The following is a 6,431-nucleotide window of genomic DNA, read 5'->3' as shown; positions in this document are numbered from 1 at the left end:
CTATTTAAAAGAAGACCAAAAATTCACCAGGATGGTGGGGAAAACCTGGCCTGATTGGGATTTTACCTAGAAAAAGAAGCTAAATATTACGAAGATAAATTAGTTTTACCCCATGATTAACGGAGTTTAGATTATGATTGCAACCAGGCACGCCTTAAAATGAACCAAGAATGAATCAGATGTTAACACTGGAAGTCTTACTTTTTCTTGTAGTAGTTGAGTATGTAGCATCCTTCCCTTCTGTATTAGTTTTTGCAGTAAGAGATTCATTTTTGCAAAAATATTTGAGAGCTTCCTCAAACTCAAGGATCACTCTGAATCCTTTGATAGTCCAGTGCCTTTTTTCGGGTCTGGGTCACTTCCCTTGCAGACGTTCCCTTTCTCTGTGGGCAGCGGCTGTTCCATTTCTCCTGCGTTGCTTCCACCAACTTCATGAAAGACTGGCAGTTTCACTTGTCGATTCATTTGCTTTGTATTTGTTATGCGTGGCTGAATGTTGACAGCGTCTGTTCACCAGCCAGAGATAGATAGGGGATATATGTGGGGTTTGAGTACTCAAGAGGACAAGGGCATCCACGTTTTACAGCTGAGTAAATGAAGGCTCAGAGGCTCTTGGCTCAGACTTGCACAAGGTCCTACAGCCAGTAACAGCCTTGGATCAAGAGCCCAGAGGTCTTGCCCAGAGTTTTTGGAGGTGGAAATGGGGCTGGGGAAGGTGGTGGAGACTGAGTTGATGGTGCACGTGAACTCCAGCTATAACCTCATCACTATCAGGCCTTCTCTCTTAGGGAGAAGCAATAAATATTGTCCTGAGGATGTCTTTTGCAGGGGCTAGGGTGGGGTGACGTGATCCACCCGATCGTAGAACCAAAGTAGGTGCTGGCCACAGGTTTTGGCAGCTTGCATGATGTTATCTTAGTTACCTAGGGGCTGGGTGTTATTACCACCCTCTCATAATGAGAAAAGTGAAGATCAGAAATGACCGGGCACGGCGGCTCACACTTGTAATCCCAGTGGTTTGGGAAGCCGAAGCGGGAGGATCTCCTGAGGCCGGGAGTTCAAGACCAGCATGGGAATATAGGGACACTGTCTCTACAAAAAGATAAAAAGTTTAGACAGGTGTGGTGGTACGCACCTGTAGCCCCAGCTAACTTGAGAGGCAGAGGCCAGAGGATCATCTCGAGTAACTGGCCCGGGGTCACCCTATGAGATGTCAGATCCCAGATCTGACTGTTTCAATTTTACTGTAGTTCTCTTTCTAGAACAACACCTCCAGGCGCCTCTCTGAATGCAAGGCTAATCTGGCGTCAGCCTCCGCAGTGGTCTCGGCAGGGTTTCTCTCTGGCAGCCTGGCCCTCTCAGCTCAGGACAGTCAGGTTTTTGAGGCGTGTGTCAATATTTCCCACACTTCAGCAGTTCTCTTTTCCTATATCACTGCCACCATTTTTTGCCACTAACACATGACACTCATGCCCTTATTTACCTAGCATTTTTCTTTAAATCATTTCCCTTTGTAGGATCTACATGTATCTTAAAGGCTATTTCATATAGCTAGGTAAATAGAAAATTTGTATAACTTGCCACAAATAGAAAAAGATCATAAAAATAAATAGTATGCAAATAAAACAATGTTAGTAAAGTCTAGCTAGAAACGTTCTCTTTGTTAAGAAGGGGCATCATTTCTACATCCATGTTCATTGTAGCATTATTCACAATAGCTGAAAGGTGGAAGTAACTCAAGTGTCCATCAACAGATGAATGAACAAAATGTAATATGTATTATACACATAGTGGAATGTGATTTAACCTTTAAAAGGAATGAGAGTCTGACACACTACAACACGGAGGAATCTTGAAGACGTCATGCTAAGTGAAATGAGCCAGTCACGCAAGGACAAAGACTGTGTGATTCTACTAAGATGAGGTACTTAGAGTGGTCAAATTCAAGGGACAGAAAATAGAACGGTGATTGCCAAGGGCTTGGGGGAGTAGAGAACGGGAAGTTCTGTTTCATGGGCATGGAGTTTCAGTTTGAGAATATGAAAAATGTTTTGGACATGGGATGTGGTGATGTTTGCATGACAGTGTGAAGGTACATAATGCCATTGCACTGTACCCTTTTTTTTTTTTTTTTGAGACAGGGTCTCACTCTGTCGCCCAGGCTGGAGTGCAATGGTTCGAACACAGCTCTCTGCAGCCTCGACCTCCTGGGCTCAAGCGGTCCTCCCACTTCAGCCTCCTGAGTAGGTGGATCTACAGGGGCACATTACCATGACCAACTAATTTTTTTTTTTTTTTGTAGAGACAGGGTCCGCTATGTTTCCCAGGCTGGTCTCGAACTCCTAGGCTCAAGTAGTCCTACCACTAGGGCTGTGTCCAAAGTGTTGGGATTATAGGCGTGAGCCACCCCACCTGGCCTGAATCTACACTTAAAAATGCTTAAAATGGTAGCTTTTGTTACGTGTGTGTGTGTGTGTGTGTGTATCTTACCACAATAAAACATTTAAAAGTCAGACGTCCTCTTTTGAAGTCTAATAAAAGATTGAAAAATGGGGAAAAATAAGGGACATAGTCTGTGTTAGAGAGGGGTTAAAACAGTTTAGCCCTCGGCGGGGCACGGTGGCTCATGCCTGTGATCCCAGCACTTTGGGAGGCAAAGGCGAGCGGATCACTTGACTTGTCAAGAGATTGAGACCATCCTGGCCAACATGGTGAAACCCCATCTCTGCTAAAAATACAAAAATTAGCTGGGCATGGTGGCGTGCACCTGTAGTCCCAGCTACTTGGGAGGCTGAGGCAGGAGAATAGCTTGAACCCAGAAGGCGGAGGTTGCGGTGAGCCGAGATTGCACCACTGCACTCCAGCCTGGTGACAGAGTGAGACTCTCTCAAACAAACAAACAATAAAACAAAAGAAACAGTTTAGCTCTAAGCTGAGGCTTCTGCTGGACACAACCCAAGATTGAGAAAGATGTGTAAATGACTTTTTTTGCATTGTGACTCAGTTTATCTAAAGTCCTGTCGGGGTTCCACCTACAGTCTTCTTGCAGGCTACTCACCAGGGTAAGTCACCCCCATATGGGGAGACACTTTACTGGGATGGTATGTGGCCTCCTCCCTGCCTGGGGGCCTGAGAGGAGACTGGCAGGCTTCCTACTCTTCAAGCATCCAGAGTGTTTTGTAGAGGAGTAGGAGGCAGGATCCAGTGGAGCCCTGATGGGTGGAGAGGAGTTGGAGGGCTTCCCAGGTACATGTGTGGGACCACAGCTGGGACCGAGCAGGGAGGTGGGTATTAATATGGCAAGCACAATCAGACTGGGTGGCAGTGGAAGTTGGACGGGGTTAGACTGTGAAGGCAATAGGGAGCCACCACTGGTTTTTGTAGGGGTGGCCTGCCCCTCCATACCTGTGGGTGCAAACGATCTCAACCTATTCTCAAACTTTAAATGGGTAAGAAGCCCGGCTAGCTCAGTCGGTAGAGCATGAGACTCTTAATCTCAGGTCGTGGGTTCGAGCCCCACGTTGGGCGCCAGATGTAGGGGTGGCCTGCCCCTCCATACCTGTGGGTGCTTCTCATTAGGTGGGATGAAAGACTTGAGAAAAGGAATAAGACACAGAGACAAAGTGTAGAGAAGGAAAAGCGGGGCCTAGGGGACCGGTGCTGTGCTTACAGAGGACCCGCACCGGCCCCAGCCTCTGAGTTCCCTTAGTATTTATTCATAATTATCTTTTCCATCACCGGTGCTGTGCTTTGAATGTATATGCGAACATTCATAAACTTTAGCAGTATTGCTTCAGCAAGCCCACCTTATTCCTAAGGCAGTTTTCTCCTTACTCAGTAAACAAGACATTCTGCACCGCCAAATCCTTTTAACCTTAAGTCACACAGCACATGTCTCTTGCAAGGACAAGTTGGGTAGGGTCACAGATTAACAGCATCTCAAATACAGAACTAAATGGATTCTTATGTCTACTTCCTTCTATATAGACACAGTAACAGGCTGATCTCTCTTTCTTTCCCCACAGTTTTTTGTTTGTTTGTTTGTTTGTTTTGTTTTTGAGGTGGAGTCTCACTCTGTTGCCCAAGCTGGAATGCAGTGGTGCGAACTCGGCTCACTGCAACCTCCACCTCCTGGGTTTAAGCGATTCTTGTTCCTCAGTCTCCGGAGTACCTAGAATTACAAGTGTGTGCCACCACAGCCAGCTAATTTTTGTATTTTTAGTAGAGACAGGGTTTTGCCAGGTTGCCCAGGCTGGTCTCAAACTCCTAGCCTTAAGTAATCCACCTGCTTTCACCTCCCAAAGTGCTGGGATTACAGGCCTGAGTCACTGCACCCAGCCTCACCACTGGCTTTTGAGCAGGAGAGTATCTTGGTAGTGAGTTTCAGGATCAGGAGTGCAGGGCTAAGTAACAGGCACTAACTTAGCCCCCAACTGAAGCAAGGCACAGTGAGGCTGGTACAGACCCAGGCTGGAAAATGGATGGGGTTATGGGGTAGGCAGGGCCTCCTCCTGAGCCCTAAGAATAGCCATTTGGGCTCACATTCAGCATGAGGAAGGAGGAGGTTGGCATGACAATCCTAGAGGTAGCTGGGTGACCTCGGAAAGGAAGGGCCTGGAGGTCAAGGTCTGGATCCTGATCAAAGAAAACTGAAGTGCAAAGAAGGGCCAAGGCTTGCCCAAGTCACCCAGAGGGAGTGTAGTCCAGGAGTCAGGACACAGGTGCACCGGTGTCCCTGCAAAGCCTTCACCGTGCAGCTGGGGTGGGGACCTGGCTGCCCTCCAAGGAGCAGCTCCCTCCTGCTTCAGCAGAGGCCACTTGTACTACCTGCGAGCTGTGCTTGGGCTGATGTGGGAAGGGCCCCAGTGAGGCAGAGAGGAGGGAGACCATGTTAGGACCTGTCTGGTTTCTCCCTTTTGCTGCCTCTCCATCTTTCCCCCGGGATGGAAGAACACATTCCTGAGTCAGTTTTCCCAGGAGTCTGGATGGGGCCCAGGCAAGAGAGAGCACTGTCTCCCCCTTACCAACGCTCTCTCTCTATCCCCCCACCCCACACCTCCTTGCTTTCCCTTAGAGCTCTTCAGAGGGTATGGCTGATGCAGGACAGGCCTATCCAGATGTCTGGCTCAAGGAGAAGCTGGCCAGCTTTCCAGCCCCACGTTTTCTGGGCTCTGTGGCCAGGGAGGCCCCTCTCCACCATGCTCTGCCACTTGGCAACTCTGGGCCAGGCCCTGGTCCTCTCTGGACTTCAGGTCCCTCATCTGTGAAATATGACGGCTTCATAGAGCACTTCCAGTGACTTTGCCAGCCTTACCTTTTGTAAGCCCCACACTGCCCTGCAAGGTGGTACTGTCATTATCTCCATTTTACAGAGGGGAAACAGGTTCAGAGAGTGTGAGTGGCTTGCCCCAAGTCACCCACCCAGTAAGTGGTGGGCTTGGTACTTGAACCGAGGCAGTCTGATCCAGCTCCTGCCTGAGGTCTTTGCCATCATCAATATGCCATCAATTGTCAGGTCAGGCAGGGATCATTTTCACTTTTCTATAGATGGGAAAACTGAGGCCCAGAGGGGGTGACATATCTTGCCCAAGGATGCAGAGCTCAGGTGGGTCTTGAGCACTGCATAAGGCCATGTTGCCATGTCCTTGAGCACCTCCACAGAGGAGCAGCCACCCCAGGAAGTGGCTGCAGACTCTACGGGGTGATACCCTCAAAGGGTGACCGGGGCATGACCACCAGCTCAAAGGAAGCAAAGAGGCTGCTGCTGGTGAAAGAAGAAGTGAAGTGGGAGTGTGGTGCCTGGGCCTGGGGTGAGGGGAGCAGAGAGAAGTGCAGTGGGGGTGCAGGTGTGTGGTGAAGGGAGAGGCCACCCACAGATGCCTCCCGACTTCCCCTTCTTCCTGCAGAAGCAACAAGACAGCAGCTGAGACGGCAGCTGAGACGGCAGCGGCAGCTTCTCAGGTCAGCCTCCTCCGGGCCTCTCCCCACTCTCCCCTGCCCAGTTCTCTGTGCTTATCCACAGGCCCCTAAGTGGGCACTGGGCATACCCATGTCCAGGTGGGCACAGGCCTGGTGACATCCTGGTGAGCAAACTGGGGACCCACCCTCCTTCCCTTTCTGGTTGGCAGCTCCACATCTGGGGGAATGTAGAGATCTATGCTTTTGGAAGGAGGGGCGATTTAAATTAAGAAGTGATTAGGCATGGGTCTCGAATCTTAGCTTCCCCATGAGGTCTGGGACAAGTGAAGAAAGGTTTCTTTTCTGGACCTCAGTTTCTCACCTGTAAAATGGGGTGAGTCTGGGAACCTGCACCTTGGATGGCTGTCAGGGGCTCAGTAGAGGACCTGGCACACAGTTTGTGCTTGGCAATCTGGAGCAGGTGCAGCTCCTTTCAGAGTGACCTGGATTGGATCCTGGGGACAGCATGTCTC

At 49.5% G+C, this 6,431-nt stretch overlaps 1 non-coding gene across 1 annotated transcript; it reads left to right on the top strand.

The window, feature by feature from the left end:
- Positions 1-3,456: 3,456 nt before the first annotated feature.
- Positions 3,457-3,528, top strand: TRNAK-CUU. The gene has a single exon. It is a non-coding gene; the product is annotated as a tRNA-Lys (tRNA).
- The last annotated feature ends 2,903 nt before the right edge of the window (positions 3,529-6,431 follow it).

The sequence above is a fragment of the Nomascus leucogenys genome, chromosome 2 (genome assembly GCF_006542625.1).
Source record: "Nomascus leucogenys isolate Asia chromosome 2, Asia_NLE_v1, whole genome shotgun sequence".
In the NCBI taxonomy this organism is placed as follows: Eukaryota; Metazoa; Chordata; class Mammalia; order Primates; family Hylobatidae; genus Nomascus; species Nomascus leucogenys.
The sequence above is the reverse complement of the archived record's forward strand: the minus strand, read 5'-3'. Positions and strand labels throughout refer to the sequence as shown.